Genomic DNA, 19,329 nt, shown 5'->3' with positions numbered 1-19,329 from the left:
GAGTTGTGCAACTAACTTCTGAGTTTTGATTCCCACCTCACCCTCCTCCGTGATACTAACTTGCGGCAATCCTCCGCTAACTCTTTTTCCCGTGGCCGCGGCCGTGCGGGCGTGGTCACCAAGGGCAACACTGTGGCAGTGGCCGTGGACGTGGCGCCCCTCAGGGCGATGGTGCCCGTTCTGGTGGGGGCTACAACAACAGCACTGGCGGCGGCTACGGCAACAACACCGGCAGCGGCAGCGGCTTCAACACCAACAATAGCCGTCGTGCTTCTTCCTCCCATGGTCGACCTCGCTGTCAACTCTGCAAGAAGTCCGGCCATGAAGCCATGGACTGCTGGCATCGCTATGATGCAAACTATGTACCGGATGCATGTCATGTTGCCACTGCTATGTGTGAACAAGGAGGTGATGGCATTTGGTATGTTGATTCCGGCGCTACGGATCGCGACACCAACGAATTAGAGAAACTTGCTCTTCACAAGAGGTACGTCGGCACCAACCATATTCACACGGCAAGCGGTGGAGTTATGAATATTTGTCACATTAGTCAAGCTTCTATTAATTCCCCTAGTCTTAAATGTGGTCTAGTCATTAGAGATGTTCTTCATGTTCCACAAGCTGATAAGAATCTTGCATCTATGTCTCGTTTAGCCACCGATAATAATGTCTTCTTTGAAACTTATCCTCGTTAGTTTTTTTTATCAAGGATCGGGCAACGAGGGAACTCTTCCATCACGGTAGATGCATTGGAGGACTCTACCCCATCACATCCTAAGCACTTAGTCGCAAGCGTCATCAAGTCTACTCCGTCATCAAGCCCTCTTTGGCAAGATGGCATCAACGATTAGGACATCCATCATCGGTCATAGTCAAACAAGTAGTTAATAAAGACAATCTCCCTTTGTCACATAGTCCAATTAGTGAGTCTGTTTGTGAAGCTTGTCAATGTGCCAAGAGTCATTAGCTTCCTTATCCTAAGTCAAATCCGGGATCCAATTCCATTTCAACCGCTGAGGTCATTAACGAACTAGAAAAGGGCTAAGGCGTCTTATCCAATCCAAAGAGCTGGCAAGGAATAGTAGGCTAGTAGGGAGAAGCTAGGCCTATTCTTGACCGACATGCAGATCGAGTCCTATCATTTCACAACCTACTTTTTTTACTTAGATACTATAGCACCTTCTCTTCATGGGGAGATGTTTATATACCATCTAAATTCATTCATTCATTCATTACTTACTTGCTCTTCTTTCCTAGTAATCGGAATAGGGATTTCATGGATTGTAGGCCCTCGATTGTAATGATGGTATCAATGAAAGATGAAATAACATGATACTTTTTAAAGCAATGGTTGATAGAGCGAGGTCTAACCTTGATTGGGTAGACCGAGAAGCAAACCACTAAGCAACTAGACTGCAGCCCTGAGAAAACAAGCAGTTCGGAAAAAGCAAGTCAGGAATACGGTGGCGAGGCAGCAACGATGCGCATTCCCGCAAGGTGTAGTGAAAAGCCATTAGGGGGTGAGATAGGTTTCTTATTCTAAGCCAAATTACTATACCATAAGGAGATTACCATTATGAGATTACACATGAGAGGGGCACTTTAAAGTGATCAAACCCACTTTCCATGTTAGTTTAAGCAACAATATCGCTACGGACTAAAATAGTGAAAACGGCAGCTCCATTTTCCAAAACTTGTTGTCTCATAAGACTGTGAAACCACACAATTTGACATTCCCCTTGGGAAATAGGGAAAAACAGGCCCCGGATTCCGGGATGAGGTAGATGCCTCCCAGCCGGGGGGCGGACCGAATCAGAGTTTCCTTAGGGGAATCTTTGTCTAAAGGAAGGGCAAAATCAACAGGCCAATCCCAGTTTCAGAATTGGAAGAAGCAGTAGGAGGGCCCTTTCCTAAAGCACTTTGCTAGTTCTATAAACCTGCCAGGATGCTTCTATTGCTTGTTACGTATTTGATACTGCTCACTATAATGGAATAGCCCCCTCTTCCCCTCGCTCTCCTTTCCTTAATATTCACCGTCGAGTCATCAAAGCCGTCAACTAATTCAGAGGGGCTCGGTTGGCCCGAATTGAAAAGGGATACCTTTCCCTAGAGAGATAGGATTCTAAAACAAACCATTCATGAAACTCATGAATCTACCTCACTCCTCACCATAACTCAAATAAAATTTGAGTTCCAAATTGATATTTCCACACTTAAGCAATAAAATGTGAAACCAATATTCGTCAAGTGAGTTCTTCTACAAAACAAATTACCCAAATCTTACAGAAATAGCATTCCCCTACCTTGCGTTAAGCATATAGCTAGCGTTTCTGGCTTAAAAAGAAGCCCGACTTACCTATATTATCAAAGGACCCAGTCGAGCCCTAACTAGAAAAGTGCATGGGTGACCAAAGTACTTTGTCTTTGCCTGTCTCTGTCCATTCCTTCAACACTGATGGACTTTTATGTTTACCTGGAATGCCATAAGCTTGCTCTCAAGGAACAACTCGAATCACTGCTGACGCAAGACTTGCGAGCATAGATTATAGGAAACAAGCAAACATAACAGGTTGGGACCTTCCTCTGGCATTCGCTGATCGATTTCTAAATGAGTGGAATTTTGATTCTCTAACTGCTCAAATAGCAATGGTTTCCTGTTCACTAAGTAATCCAAGCCAACCCACATTACTAACTAACAGTGGATAATCATCTTTCTTAGAGGTACTAAATACAACTCCATGAATGCGTTGTGAGAATGGCCAGGACTGTGGATCCACACGCCCCCCATGAGTAGCGCATATAGGAAACCCCTCTAGGGGAAGGGACAACCGGTTAGTTTGTGTTAACATATCATGGGATGCCAATCATTGCTAGGTATGGTGGGAAAAAAAGCAACCTATTGTATTTTCCTTACTCCAGTGGGCTTTAACTAGACCTGTTTACCCAACTAAACTAAGTGGAAAAAGGGGGAGAGCAAAACAGAAACACGGGAACAAAGAAACTATGTCCAAACCCTTGCTTCGTACTATTTCCTATCCCAACTACGTACGTATTGATTTTTTTCTCTACACATAAATTTGTGTATTACCACCCGGTATGGAGCCATCTTTCGTTTCGTCGGCTGCTCTTTGCCTGAGTGCGTGGGACCCACTCATAAGGTTTTTTGGACCCGATGCTCTGTTAGAACTTATTTTCAGTGATGTATGGGGTCATGCCAGAGATTCTTTTGGAAGAAAAATATTATGTCAGTTTCATTGATGACTACAACAAGTTTACTTGGATTTATTTGCTTAAATATAAATCTAAAGTTTTTTTTGTCTTCCAAGAATTTCAGAAATTTGTCGAGATACACTTTGATAGGAAAATTATGTCAGTCCAAAGTGACCGGGGAGGGGAGTATGAGAAAGTCAACTCTTTCTTCCTAGCATTGGGGTTTCCCATCATGTATCTTGTCCACATGCTCATCAACAGAACGGCTCTGCTGAGCGCAAACATCGCCACATTGTTGAAGTATGTCTCTCTCTTTTAGCCAATGCTTCCATGCCTCTGAAATATAGGGATGAAGCCTTTATCACAGCCACATATCTTATCAATCGTCTTCCTAGCAAAATCATTGGCAATTCTACTCCATTAGAGCAATTATATCATCAAAAACCTGACTACAACTATCTGAATTTTTTTGGGTGTTCTTGTTATCCCAATTTGCGTCCATACAATCACCATAAACTTGAGTTTAGATCCACTCAATATGTCTTTCTTGGCTATAGTAATCTTCACATAGGGTATATAAGTGCCTCAAGATTGCAACTGGACATATCTATATTTCTGGCGATGTAATTTTTTATGAAACTCAATACAGAGTAGGAACTGGGCAACCGGAAATGCCAGGAGCCACTCCCATTTGAAAGGAGTCTACCAAGTTCTGAACTAGGCAAAAGATTTGCCAAGTATCGACCAACGTGGACTCGGCAACGGTAGGGGGTTGAGTAGTAGGAAATGCCACAAGACACGTTCCTATTTATCACTTGTCTACCGAGTTTATCTCGCCAGAACTCGGCAAAGCTGTGTGCCACCTAGCATCACCATTAACGCCCGTCCTGGCTGATGGTGTAGTGCGCCGAGTTCTCTATTGACAAAACTTGACAATGTGTACTTAAATGTTTGTCGTGTTCCGATAATAAGAACTCAGCAAAATTAATGGTTGTCGAACCGTGTGCAGCTGAGTCTTGTTCACTGATATAGGACTCAGCAAACATCTCGCCAACTCTATTTTGGGCTCTGTAAACTCGGTAAAGTCGGTGAATCCAGTAGTGATTACTATGGCAAAATTAAGTCCAAGATGAACAGAACGGAGAGATAATCATTGATGTTTTTTCGTGACTTCGTCAATCTTAAGATGATGTACTGACTCAGTCTCGTCGCTCGGAGGTACTCACAGGTGTAGTGTGTGTGTGTGTTCATAGGATTTAGCGTATGTGCGTATGTACGAGCGTCTACGTTTATATATTGTTTAAAAACAGGTACAAGATATTTCCTTTAAAAAAAAAGGTACAGCAAGACATGATCATGGAAAAGTCGGAGGGTAAATCAATGTCATTTACTTCTGGATATGTGGATAGTATATCTCGCTCTTATTTTGGAATGTCAATTAACGTCCCCGGAAAGAAATTATAGGGTACCTATTAACGACACATTATTGTGATAGATAACAATCTGTGCACCTGTCACACGTATACTATATAAACACTAGCAATGAGAATATCTGCATCAAGCCACAAAACACACAATAGGAGTCAAAAAGGAAGAAAAAAGGCTTGCCAACCCACCATGGCAATCATCAAGAGGAACACGAGGGCTGCATGCTTGGCGGTTCTTGTGGCCATTGCCGCAACCTTATTATTGTCCTCTTCAACTGTACAAGCAGGTTGGTGTCTTTTTTTCTTCCGATTACTCATTGCATACATAGTAAATTTTGTTTCTCCAGTGTGTATGTATCTAGTCTAGAACCATAAACAGAAAATTGACGCTTTTGTCCGCTTTTTGCAGATGAGTGCATGGTGGCGCCGGAGTGCTCGGGTCCCTACCCAGAGGTGGTATGCCCTGAGCTATGCGCTCGTTATGGCTTCAACAAAGATGGATACTGCAAAGAATCACAATACTGCTGTTGTCGCGGTGCAAAATTAGCCCAGCCAGTCTTTGTGAATCCTAGTGTAACTCCATAGGAGGAAACTCGATATGAAATAAGTTTTTATCAGTTAATTCATCTGGATGGATGTGGTCGAAATTAATGGTCAATATTTTAGGATGCCCCCAATGGATGGGATGAAATTAACATGCAGTAGATCGATTTGGTAAAACATTTTATTCCACGGAACAAAATTTTATGCCACCAATTGTGTGTGTCCCAGATGAACAAGAACTTGCTCCCTTAATCTTGTTTTAACTTGGCTCCTTTCAAGCGACCGACCTCACACGATTCAAAATAAAAACAACCTCCCTCCCGGCCTCGCGATCATCTCGAAAACAAATTTGTCGCAAATGTTAAGAAAAGTCTGCTTGCAAATGTGCCGCTGAAAACAAATTTGTTGTATTGTTTTACATGCTGCAGTCAGTGCGATAGATAATCTCGTCTTCTGGCCGACCTCGTGGGAATCTCTTCTCAGTCTTCGGCGCCCTTGAGTGAAGTGTTGGAAATAGAGCAATGAGGGAATACAATTACCTTTTTCGATAAAGGGTGATTTTTATTGACTCATAATAAAGCATCGAGTGATACAATTACAATGAGCGACACCCGCCTCTGCATAGTTAGGATGCACACAGCCAACAAAAGCACACGCATACAAAGATCTTGCCGGCAAGGAGCTAAATCATACTAGACCAAAGCTATGCCTAGGCAGAGAGAAAAAGGAAAAAACAGTCCCAAAGCGATAAGAACAGCGACTAGCATGTACAGCGACAACCCTTGGCTTCAACTATCTCATGACAGCATATATACTACGAGAGAGGTTCTTCAAAAATGACGTCTCCAAGAAGGGAACGACATACAAGTGACGTCGTCGCCGGATCCAACACCCAAAGGTCGGATTGAGGATTTTCACCCTGAAGATCAAGTCCGAGCAAAGTCCAAGCAATGCCTTCACCAGGGAAACGACGCTCAAAACGCCACCATTGTCAGGTATAGCCAAAAAGATGACAGACCTAGGGTTTTCACCCCGGAGCTCAAGACCAGGTACTCGAAAAGCACCACCCAATCGAATTCATATGCTATCTCCTCCACTTGCCATGATCCCAGTTGTTGCAAACACGCACAAACTTGACGACATATGAGCAGCACGAACCATTGACGAGGAAGAAAGGTCACCGGCACCATTGAAATCCCAAGGGGACGCTCCGGACGCCATGCACCGTCTCCGAGTGGCAGTCAATGGCTTATCATTATTAGACGACACCATCATGCGCCGCCACAAGCTTCGTCGTCATCGCCGTCAAAGTCATCATGGCCAGATCCATGGCGCCACGCCATCATCCCGGCTGCGCGGGCGACATCAACGACAACCCGCTGCATGTGTACCGCCACATCCCATATGCCCCTGCACCAAAGAGGCGCCCAGGAGCAGCGCCGGCCCCAGGGAGCCGACTCTCGAGGTCGGGATATGTGGCTGTGGCAACTCCCTTTCCTCTGCGTTGCAGCGCTTGCAGCCTGTGATGCCGACGGCGCTAGGGAGGGGGAGGGTCATGTACACGTTGCAGCAAGCCAGCCATCTACCAGATCAACGTCGCCGTCGCAAAAACCACCTCCGCTGCTTCAAGTTGCCGGCCGTGCAGAGCCATACGCCACCCATCACGCCTCAGGAACGGATCCCCGCCGCCGCCGCTAGCCGCGCGGGCAAGCCCGACGGACCTGGCCGGCGGCAGCGGCGAGGGTCAGGCGCACACAGAGGAGGGCCCTGGAAAACCGGATCTTATCGCCTCCCGTGTCGCCCACACGGACGAGCGGAGCTGTCTCGTCCTCTGGTGATCTATCTAGAGTACTAGAATACAATTACCTAAATCTGAATTTCATCGATGATGGTAATAAAATACAATGAACAGTGTTTATTTACGTGTCAACCTAGCTATTCCTGCGAATCAACCTGTGGTTGAGTTGGTTAGGTGGACAGTGGTATCCCCAACCCACCAGGGTTCAAATCCTGGTGCTCGCATTATTCCTGGGTTTATTTCAGGATTTCCGGTGATGGCTCAGTCTCTCGGAGGTGCTCATAGGGGTAGGGTGTGCATGTGTGCGTTCATAGGGGTGAGTGTATGCGCGTGTATATGAGCGCTTGTGTCTGTACTGATGCTCAAAAAAAACCTAGCTATTCCTAGTTCCCTACATATATTAACTAGTTATGGACAGCACTAGATTTTTCATGTACTTTTCTTTCGAAAAAGCTAAGGCCCTATATAAAGTATCACAAGTCCTTACAAGCACACTCATCTGGAAAGATAGAATTTCATTTAAAATTTTGGGATGCGGAAGTCTTTTTCCCCCGCATCTACTGACGGTCCACCATGAGCATAGCTCAATGCCTTCTTTGGGCCTCCGCCTCGGTGGAGGAAACTTCTCAATAGCTTTTAGCAGCAGTGGCAAGAAGTCATTGATGCAGACCAGTATACGCTGGCGGCCACAGTCTGCAAAACAAATCACCTCCTCAAGGAAGAAAATGGTGATAAAGGCCCGTAGAAACTCTGAAGACAATGAACGCCGACTGTATTCAGACGGATCCACCGGAAACCACAGTCCTGACCACGCAACATCGTCATTATAATGCAGCAGCCCACCAGCTCCTCCATAATGGGCTCCCAGGGAGTTGCATTCTCCCGCCACCGCCGCCCACCGCGGTCTTTTGCTGGTGGCTCACCCTGGTGGCAGCGAGAGAGATCAGATCACGGGGTGGCAGCTAGAGTTGGTTGCCCGTGCCTTTCTCATGCCTTTCTACCTTTTTGGGGAAGGAAAACAAGGCAAAAAGAGTACTCCGACTTCACATACATTATTTATGGCATCAACTAAAATTTCATGAACTTAAAAAAAAAATTATATGAACAATTTTTTGAATGGCATGATCTTTTTTTTTACAAATTATACCAACAAGACATGTACACGTCATCTCCCCTACCCACATGCACATGCATGTATGTGCTAGATGAAAAAAAATTAATGTTATACTAGATTCCCCACATTTTGAAAATTCAAAATGTTTTGTTGTTCAAACTATCGGTCCAGTTCAATATCCATTTTCACCATTAAAGTCATCGTGACGAGACTTTCAAAACTAGAGTATATGTCATTATTTTTCGATGACTTTTTTTGAGTTTTCTGAAGTTACCAGGTCTTGGGTACTTCAATTATCATCCCCGCGAAATGTAAGTTATCACCTTTTTACATAAAAGTTAACATGGAATTTTTCAAGAACTTTTTTTCTGAGTCAAAGTTACCATTATGTTGTATGTAAGTTATCATGTCTATGGTATGTAAAATACAATGCTATTCACGTAAAAGTTACCGGGCTATTTTTCTTCAACTTTTTTCTCCTGGTAAAAAATACGACAGTGTTGCTTGTATGTTATCAGGTTTGCGGTGCATAAACTACAATGCTATTTACACAGAAAATACCACTATGCTTTAACAAAAAAAGAACTCGTGTGTCAAAGTTACCATGGTGTTTGTACAAAAGTTATCAATTCTATGGTGCGTGAATGTGATTTACACAGAAGTTACTAGAGATATGTTTCACAACCCCCCCCCCCCCCCCCCCCCCCCCCCCGGTTCATATTTACCATGGTGTTTGTACATAATAGTAATATTGGCAATTATAGCATATACAACCTGATAAAATTGTAGATATAGGTGGTGTTTGGTTCTCTAGTCCTAGGACTTTTTCTAGTCCCAACTAAAAAGTCCCTCCCAGTTTGTTTTCAGAGACTAAAAAGTCCCTAGTCCCTTCCTAGAGGTTATTAAATGACCATGTTGCCCCTAGTATATAGAAAAATAACAATCAAATAAGACCATGGGGTGGCGGGCCAATGGGTGCATGGAGGGGCATTGTTGGAAAAGTTCCAAAAAGTCCCAAAAAGACTATCCTTGAGAATCTTCTTCATTTAGTCTCAAATGCCTAGTTTAGTCCCTAAAAAGTCCCTCCCGTTTGGTAAAAAAGTCTTTAAGAGGGACTTTTTCTAGTCCCTACACAAAAAAGTTCCTGAAAACAAACACCCCCATAGTGAAGCTAACAATGTCTAAAGGCCATTAAGGCTGTACATTTTGGTTAGTGGGGACACAAATTCACATACTCGTTTAATATACGTATACCATCTACATCTATTGAGATGGTAAAAATAAAGTATTCATACGTTATATCCTAGACAAACACCAATATACCATACACAAACCAAGCAGCTGCAAATCTCAGCCAGAAAACACCAATCCGTGCCTGATCACATGAAAATGACGCAGCAAATCTCACCTTTGTTTCAGGTCCCATCACACACCAAGCAGCTGCAAACAAAGCATAGTCGAATAGATTATATCCACTTGATTCCGGCCACTGGTGCTGTCAACCGATGATCACAAACCACGCTCAGGCTCAGGTTGGCATAATAAAGATTCTCCTACCACACCTTCAACCTTCCTCTCGCATTTCTTTTTCTGATTCCATGATGGTGAAATTATTGTCGTCCCACCGAACAGCATGTACGCGAGGAGGAGGGTTGTCCTCTAGTGGCGCCATTTTCAGGTGTGACATGTGCCACCAAAAATACTCTGCGGATTCATTTTCTTCTTCTACCTTGAGTTTGTGTGCGCTTGCTCCTGGCAGAGCCAACATTTGCTATTAGAGCAAGGTTTAACGAGGTCTTTGCGTCATCGAGCTGCGTCACGCGCAAAGCAGGAAATATGTTGCCCAGTAAGTTGTGTCACAAGCGGTAAGGAGGTGATGGCCATGGCGTGGAGGTCATTGCCATAATGAGTTCATCATAGTCATCGGAGTCAGTTGAAAAGGTGCATTGCCAGTGTGAATATATGATGAAGGTGGTGCGCCTCTCATCGAAGCACTAACAAACCCACTTCTGCATGTAGGTATATATACACGGTTGAGGCACTATCAAACCTCATCCAAGGGCCATACGACTCGGCCATTTTACATGTATGTAGCCGGACTAACAAACCGCATGCAGACACTAGCTTGTAGCACAGCCAGTCTTGCACTCACACGTTTAACCAACGTGATTTTCTTTGAACTTTGCTAAGTAATGCAACTCTACATGACTACAACACCATGCAACAAACTTACTAGTAGAAAAGAGGGCTTTAGTTCAGGCCGGGTCAGCCCATTAGTCCCGGTTCAGTCTAGAACCGGGACCCATGGGGGCATTGGTCCCGGTTCGTGAGGCCAGGGGCCTGTCGGGCCTCGTGGGGGCATTGGCCCCGGTTCGTCTGGCCCCTTTGGTCCCGGTTGGTGGGACGAACCGGGACCAATGGGCATCGCTCCTGGCCCATCACCATTGGTCCCGGTTGGTGGCTTGAACTGGGACCACAGGCTTCCCGCTTCCCTTTGGTCCAGGTTCATGCCCGAGCCACACTAGTTAAGCTTTCTCCTCTCGAAGCTCGACCTCAAATCTCCATTTTCCTCGAGATTTGTCTAGGTTTAGCGGCCCATCACGTCCCCTTCCCGTCTTCACCGCCGTCGATCGCCCGCACCGATCTCGTCGCCGGCACCACCGTTGTGAGCCTCTTGTTTTTATCTTTTTTCTCAAAGAAAAAATTCTTACTCTAGATAGATACTTGTCTAATTTTCTTACTTTTATTATTGCTTGTTATTATATAGTGCGATGGTTTTGGTATCCGCCCCCGTCGGCCCTCGTCCTGGCTATGATTCGGATGTGGTATATATTATCTTTTTATAACTATTTGGTTCATTTATTGTTTATGACAATTACGCCGACCAACGTGACATAGATTTTATTTATCTAGGAGGTACTTGAACCGGAAATTCCAACCGACCCTATTGTCGAGAGGTTAAATTTAGTTGAAAAAAAAATCAATTACTTGAAGGAAAATATAAAAAAATTGAGGAGGAGAAGATGATATTGGAGTTGCATGTTGCGGATGTCGTCGATGATCAGAAGATCAAGATGGATGCAATGCGGTTGAAGATGAGAAAGATTAGAAAATATGCCATTCATACCGGCTTGGTATCATTATGCCGTTGGATCAATTGTTACCTTGGTTGCGATTATGATCGCATTTGTTTTCGCATTGAAATGTTTTACATAGTTTCAATGTATGGTTTAATTAATTAGATGCTCTGGAGAGCTATATGTTGTTAGATGAGAACTATGTATGTACTCTGGTTTTAATATAATGATGAACTTCTATTAATTTGGTCACTTAATTATCTATTCATGATGTTCTGTAATGGTTTTTGACACACTTAATTATATATAATGCACACAGATGAACCGGTAATGGATGTACGGTGACAGACACACCTCCGAGTACATTAAGGGCGTGCATGATTTTCTCGAAGTGGCTGAGGCAAACAAGCAGAATGGTTTTATGTGTTGTCCATGCTCTAAATGTGGGAATACGAAGTCTTACTCTAACCGGAAAATCCTTCACACCCACCTGCTTTACAATGGTTTCATGCCACACTATAATGTTTGGACGAGGCACAGAGAAATAGGGGTTATGATGGAAGACGGCGAAGAAGAAGAGGACGATGACAACTATGTGCCCCCTGAATACGGTGATGCTGCAACGGGGGAAGCTGCTGAAGATCAAGAGGAACCAGACGATGTGCCCAATGATGCTGCAACGGGGGAAGCTGCTGAAGATCATGAGGAACCAGACGATGTGCCCGATGATGATGATCTCCGGCGGGTCATTGTCGATGCAAGGACGCAATGCGAAAGTCAAAAGGAGAAGCTAAAGTTCGATCGCATGTTAGAGGATCACAAAAAAGGGATGTACCCCAATTGAGAAGATGGCAACACAAAGCTCGGTACCGTACTGGAATTGCTGCAGTGGAAGGTAGAGAATGCTGTGTCTGACAAAGGATTTGAGAAGCTACTGAAAATATTGAAGAAGAAGCTTCCAAAGGATAACGAATTGCCCGACAGTACATACGCAGCAAAGAAGGTTGTATGCCCTCTAGGATTGGAGGTGCAGAAGATACATGCATGCCCTAATGACTGCATCCTCTACCGCGGTGCGTACAAGGATCTGAACGCATGCCCGGTATGTGGTGCATTGCGGTATAAGATCAGACGAGATGACCCTGGTGATGTTGACAGCGAGCCCCCCAGGAAGAGGGTTCCTGCGAAGGTGATGTGGTATGCTCCTATAATACCACGGCTGAAACGTCTGTTCAGAAACAAAGAGCATGCCAAGTTGATGCGATGGCACAGTGAGGACCGTAAGAAAGACGGAAGTTGAGAGCACCCGCTGACGGGTCGCAGTGGAGAAAAATCGAGAGAAAGTACTGTCCTGAGTTTGCATGTGACCCAAGGAACGTATGGTTTGGTTTAAGCATGGATGGCATTAATCCTTTCGGGGAGCAGAGCAACAATCACAACACCTGGCCCGTAACTCTATGTATGTATAACCTTCCTCCTTGGATGTGCATGTAGCGGAAGTTCATTATGATGCCAATTCTCATCCAAGGCCCTAAGCAACCCGACAACGACATTGATGTGTCCCTAAGGCCATTAGTTGAAGAACTTTTATAGCTGTGGAATGGAAACAGTGTACGTACGTGGGATGAGCACAAACAGGAGGAATTTAACCTGCACGCGTTGCTGTTTGTAACCATCAACGATTGGCCCGCTCTCAGTAACCTTTCAGGACAGACAAACAAGGGATACCACGCATGCACGCACTGTTTAGAAGAAACTAAAAGTATATACCTAGACAAATGCAGGAAGAATGTGTACCTGGGCCATCATCGATTTCTTCTGACCAACCATCAATGTCGAAAGAAAGGCAAGCATTTCAAAGGCGAGGCAGATCACCGGAAGAAGCCCGCCATGCGTACCGGTGATCACGTACTTGCTATGGTAAATGATTTACAAGTAATCTTTGGAAAGGGTCCCGGCGGACTAGCTGTTCCGAATGACGCTGAGGGACACGCACCCATGTGGAAGAAGAAATCTATATTTTGGGACCTACCCTACTGGAAAGACCTAGAGGTCCGCTCTTCAATCAACATGATGCACGTGACAAAGAACCTTTGCGTGAACCTGCTAGGCTTCTTGGGCGTGTATGGGAAGAGAAAAGATACACCTGAGGCACGGGAGGACCTGCAACGTTTGCACGAAAAAGACGGCATGCCTCCGAAGCAGTATAAAGGTCCTGCCAGCTACGCTCTTAAGAAAGAAGAGAAAGAAATCTTCTTTGAATGCCTTCTCAGTATGAAGGTCATGACTGGCTTCTCGTCGAATATAAAGGGAATAATAAATATGCCAGAGAAAAAGTTACAGAACCTAAAGTCTCATGACTGCCACGTGATTATGACGCAATTGCTTCCAGTTGCATTGAGGGGGCTTTTACCGCAAAACTTCCGATTAGCCATTGTGAAGCTATGTGCATTCGTCAATGCAATCTCTCAGAAGGTGATCGATCCAGAAATCGTACCAAGGCTAAGGAGTGATGTGGCGCAATGTCTTGTCAGTTTCGAGCTGGTGTTCCCACCATCCTTCTTCGATATCATGACACACGTCCTAGTTCATCTAGTCGACGATATTGTCATTCCGGGGCCCATATTTCTACACAATATGTTCCCCTTTGAGAGGTTCATGGGAGTCCTAAAGAAATATGTCCGTAACCGCGCTAGGCCAGAAGGAAGCATCTCCATGGGCCATAAAACAGAGGATGTCATTGGGTTTTGTGTTGACTTCATTCCTGTCCTTAAGAAGATAGGTCTCCCTAAATCACGGTATGAGGGGAGACTGAATGGAAAAGGCACGCTGGGAGGGGCCTCAATAATATGTAGGGACGGATATTCTTGGTCTCAAGCACACTACACAGTTCTACAGAACTCTACCTTGGTAACCCCGTATGTCGATGAATACAAGAACAGTCTGCGCTCCAAACACCCGGAGCAGTGCGATAACTGGATTACATGTGAACACATTAGGACTTTCAGCAGTTGGTTGGAAACACATCTCAGAGGTGACAACACTGTTTGTGATGAGCTGTACTTGTTGTCCAGGCGACCATCTTTGACTGTATTAACTTTCAAAGGATACGCGATAAATGGGAATACATTTTACACGATCTCCCAAGATCAAAAGAGCACCAACCAAAACAGCGGTGTCCGCTTTGATGCAACAACCGAGAGGGGAAATGACATGTATTATGGTTACATAGTGGACATATGGGAACTTGACTACGAACATGATTTTAAGGTCCCTTTATTTAAGTGCAAATGGGTCAATCAGTCAGGAGGCGGGGTACAGGTAGACCCACAGTATGGAATGACAGCAGTGGATCTGAAAAATCTTGGGTACACTGACGAACCGTTCGTCCTAGCCAATGATGTGGCACAGGTTATCTATGTGAACTACATGTCTACCAAACCGAGAAAAAGAAAAGATAAGGAAGCGAATACATCATACGATGAGCCAAAGCGCCACATAGTTCTTTCAGGAAAAAGGGACATCGTGGAAGTGGAGGGCAAGACAGACATGTCTGAAGATTATGAAAAGTTTCATAAAATTCCTCCCTTCAAAGTCAAGGCTGACCCAAGCATCCTAATAAACGATGAAGATTATCCATGGTTACGACACAATAAGCAAATGACACAAGCGAAGAAAAAGTGAAGACTTTCTCTCGCAACTATTATGATGATATCATGCCAACTTTGTAACAGGCGAGTATGATACCATTGTCCATTTTGTACATGCACATGCTATGTGGGTGAAATTACGATACCATGCCAACTTTCAACTTTTTCAGAGTTCATCTGAAAGGCTTTAATGTCTTATGGTTCGGCCCTCGTCATACCATTATTCAAATTTTAACTATTCAAATTTGAAAACTAATGGCACTAACAGAAAGTTTATAATTTTTCTAAAACTAATGATACTAACAGAAAGTTTATAATTTTTCTGACCTAAAAGCAAAAAGAATTAAAACATAAAGCAAAAAACAAAATAAAATAAGTAATGCAAAAAACAAAACAAAAAACTCAAAAAAAATATTTTTATAGTAAAGTTAATCACAAACTTGTGATACACACAAATTTCAAAGAATTCAAATTTTAACTACTTAAATTTGAAAACTAATGGCACTAACAAAAAGTTTATAATTTTTCTAAAACTAATGGCACTAACAGAAAGTTTATAATTTTTTCTGACCTAAAAGCAAAAAGTATTAAAAATAAAGCAAAAAATAAAAATAAATGAATAATGCAAAAAACAAAACAAAAAAACTGGAAAAAAAACTATTTTTATAGTAAAGTTAAACACAAACTTGTGATTCACACAAATATCAAAGAATTCAAATTTTAACTATTGAAATTTGAAAACTAATGGCACTAACAGAAAGTTTATAATTTTTGTGACCTAAAAGAAAAATAATTAAAAATAAACTTTAATAAAATAAATAAAAATAAAAACAATAAGTATTTTGTTGTAAGTAGAAACAAAATAAAAGAAATAAAGCAACAAAGAAAAGAAAAAAGTTCCACCTACTAGGCCCCACGTCCTGAATACGACTAGAATCCCTACCATGGGCCAGGATTCAGGCCCGCAGGTGGCCCAGTAGGCCCACAGGCACACAGCGTATGGTTAGGCCCGAAAGCCTACAATTGAGAGGAGCTTGAGAGGGTGGGCGCAGCAGCGCTTATAAACCACTCTCGAGCTCTCTCAGCTAGCGAGGTGGTACTGAACTTTTGACGCGGGGCAGCACAAGGCCTTTGGTCTCGGTTGGTACCACCAACCGGGACTAAAGGGGGCATTGGTCCCGGTTCGTGGCACCAACAGGGACCAATGCTCCTCGCCCCTGGCCCATGACCATTAGTCCCGGTTTGTGCCACAAACCGGGACTAAAGGGTTGGTCCTCATTGCGGGCAGAGTTTAGTCCCACCTCGCCAACCAAAGGGGGCTCACACCGGTTTATAAGCCCTTCCCTCTCTGCCTTGTTGAGCTCCTCTCAAAGTGAAAATAGATGCCCTTATAGAGAAAAGTTTAACCATTTACTATGAATTTAGGTTGAATTTTCTCTATAAGCACATCTATGCTCATTTTTTAATAAGTTAATCACAAACTTGTGATTCACACAAATTTCAAAGAATTCAAATTTTAACTATTCAAATTTGAGAACTAATGGCACTAACAGAAAGTTTATAATTTTTCTAAAACTAATGGCACTAACAGAAAGTTTACAATTTTGCTAACCTAAAAGCAAAAAGAATTAAAAATTAAAGCAAAAAACAAAAGAAAATAAATAATGCAAAAAACAAAACAAAAAAACTGGAAAAAAAACTATTTTTATAGTAAAGTTAATCACAAACTTGTGATTCACACAAATTTCAAACAATTCAAAATTTAACTATTCAAATTTTAAAACTAATGGCACTAACAGAAAGTTTATAATTTTGCTAACCTAAAAGCAAAAAGAATTAAAAAATAAAGCAAGAAACAAAAGAAAAAAAATAATGCAAAAAACAAAACAAAAAATGGAAAAAAATAAAAATAGCAACATTAAGTATTTTGTTGTAAGTAGAAACAAAATAAAATAAATAAAGCAACAAAAAAAGTGCCACCTACTAGGCCCCCACGGCCTGAATATGACTAGAAACCCTACCATGGGCCAGGATTCAGGCCCGCAGGAGGCCCAGTAGGCCCATAGGCAGATAAAGTGACTTTAGGCCCGTAAGCCTGCATTTGAGAAGAGCTCGAAGTGGTTAGCGCAGGAGCGCTTATAAACCACTGTCGAAGCCTCTCGGCTAGCGAGGTGGGACTAAACATCCCACCGCACCGCCCCAGTTCCAGCACAAGGCCATTGGTCCCGGTTCATGGCTCGAACTCGGGACCAAAGGCCTCTGCTTCCCGCCCTTTGGGATGCTGAAAAGAGGCCTTTGGTCCTGGTTGGTGCCACCAACCGGGACTAAAGGGTGACATTGGTCCCGGTTGGTGCCACGAACCGGGACCAATGCTCCCAGTATATAAGAAAGCACTTGGCGTTTTTCAGATTCATCTGCATCAGTTCCCCCGCCCCGACGACGCCGCCAGGCTGCTCGATCGAGCTCGCCCCGTCGACGCCGTCGCCGCCCTCTGCTGCCTCATCGACGCTATCGCCGCCCTGCCCCGAGCATGCCGGCGGCGGCCCGCCCCGACCGCGCCGTGCGCCCCTGCCCCGACTACGTCGTCGTCGCCCCAGCTGCCCCGTGCCGCCATCGCCTCTGCCTCGCCCTGCCCCGACCACGCCGTCGTCGCGTCTGCCCCTTCCCGGACCACGCCACCGTCGCCTCTACCCCGATGCGCGCCGTGCCCCTACCCCGACCACGCCGCACCTCTCATCCCTTTGGTCAGGGCCGACACCGCCCCCCTCTATCCCCCTATTTTTTTTGCACATATATAGTTGTTTTTTTCCTGATTATATGTATATGTATGAGTATATGTATGTGTTTATATCTGTTTATATGTCCTTTTTTAGATTTTTTGTTTTTTGCATTTTTATAAAAATGTATATATGTTCTCTGTGTGTGTGTCTATATATATATATGTTGGGTTTCGTAGTAATTTCAAAAAATTTCCTACGCACACACAAGATCATGGTGATGCATAGCAACGAGAGGGGGAGTATGATCTACATACCTAGTAGATCGACAACGGAAGCGTTTGGTTGATGTAGTCGTATGTCTTCACGATCCGACCGATCAAGCACCGAAACTATGGCACCTCCGAGTTCTAGCACACGTTCAGCTTGATGACGATCCCCGGACTCCGATCCAGCAAAGTTTCGGGAAAGAGTTCCATCAGCACGACGGCGTGGTGACGATCTTGACGTACTACTGCTGCAGGGCTTCGCCTAAGCACCGCTACAATATTATCGAGGACTATGGTGGCTGGGGCGCCGCACACGGCTAAAGAATAGATCACGTGGATCAACTTGTGTGTTTCTAGGGTGCCTCTGCCTCAGTATATAAAGGACCAAAAGGGGGGGAGGCTGGCCGGCCACATAGGGCGCGCCAGGAGAGTCCTACTCCCTCTGGGAGTAGGATTCCCCCCCCCCCAATCCTAGTTGGAATAGGACTTGTGGAGGGGGGAAAAGAGAGAGAGGGGCCGGCCCCCTCTCCTTGTCCAATTCGGACCAAGGGAGGGGAGGGGCGCGCGGCCCATGTAGGGCTGCCTCTTCTCTTTTCCACTAAGGCCCATCATGGCCCATTTAGCTCCCGGGGGGTTCCGGTAACCTCCCGGTACTCCGGTAAAATCCCGATTTCACCCGGAACACTTCCGGTATCCAAACATAGGCTTCCAATATATCAATCTTTATGTCTCGACCATTTCGAGACTCCTCGTCATGTCCGTGATCACATCCGGGACTCCGAACAACCTTCGGTACATCAAAATGCATAAACTCATAATATAACAGTCATCGTAACCTTAAGCGTGCGGACCCTACGGGTTCGAGAACAATGTAGACATGACCGAGACACGTCTCCGATCAATAACCAATAGCGGGACCTGGATGCCCATATTGGCTCCTACATATTCTACGAAGATCTTTATCGGTCAGACCGCATAACAACATACGTTGTTCCCTTTGTCATCGGTATGTTACTTGCCCGAGACTCGATCGTCGGTATTCCAATAGCTAGTTCAATCTCATTGCTGGCAAGTCTCTTTACTCGTTCTGTAATACATCATCCCGCAACTAACTCATTTAGTTGCAATGCTTGCAAGGCTTAAGTGATGTGCATTACCAAGAGGGCCCAGAGATACCTCTCCGACAATTGGAGTGACAAAACCTAATCTCGAAATACGCCAACCCAACATGTACCTTTGGAGACACCTGTAGTACTCCTTTATAATCACCCAGTTACGTTGTGACGTTTGGTAGTACCCAAAGTGTTCCTCTGGTAAACGGGAGTTGCATAATCTCATAGTTATAGGAACATGTATAAGTCATGAAGAAAGCAATAGCAACATACTAAACGATCCGGTGCTAAGCTAATGGAATGGGTCATGTCAATCAGATCATTCTCTCAATGATGTGATCCCGTTAATCAAATAACAACTCATTGTTCATGGTTAGGAAACATAACCATCTTTGATTAACGAGCCAGTCAA

The sequence above is a fragment of the Triticum urartu genome, chromosome 7 (genome assembly GCF_003073215.2).
Source record: "Triticum urartu cultivar G1812 chromosome 7, Tu2.1, whole genome shotgun sequence".
In the NCBI taxonomy this organism is placed as follows: Eukaryota; Viridiplantae; Streptophyta; class Magnoliopsida; order Poales; family Poaceae; genus Triticum; species Triticum urartu.
The sequence above is the reverse complement of the archived record's forward strand: the minus strand, read 5'-3'. Positions refer to the sequence as shown.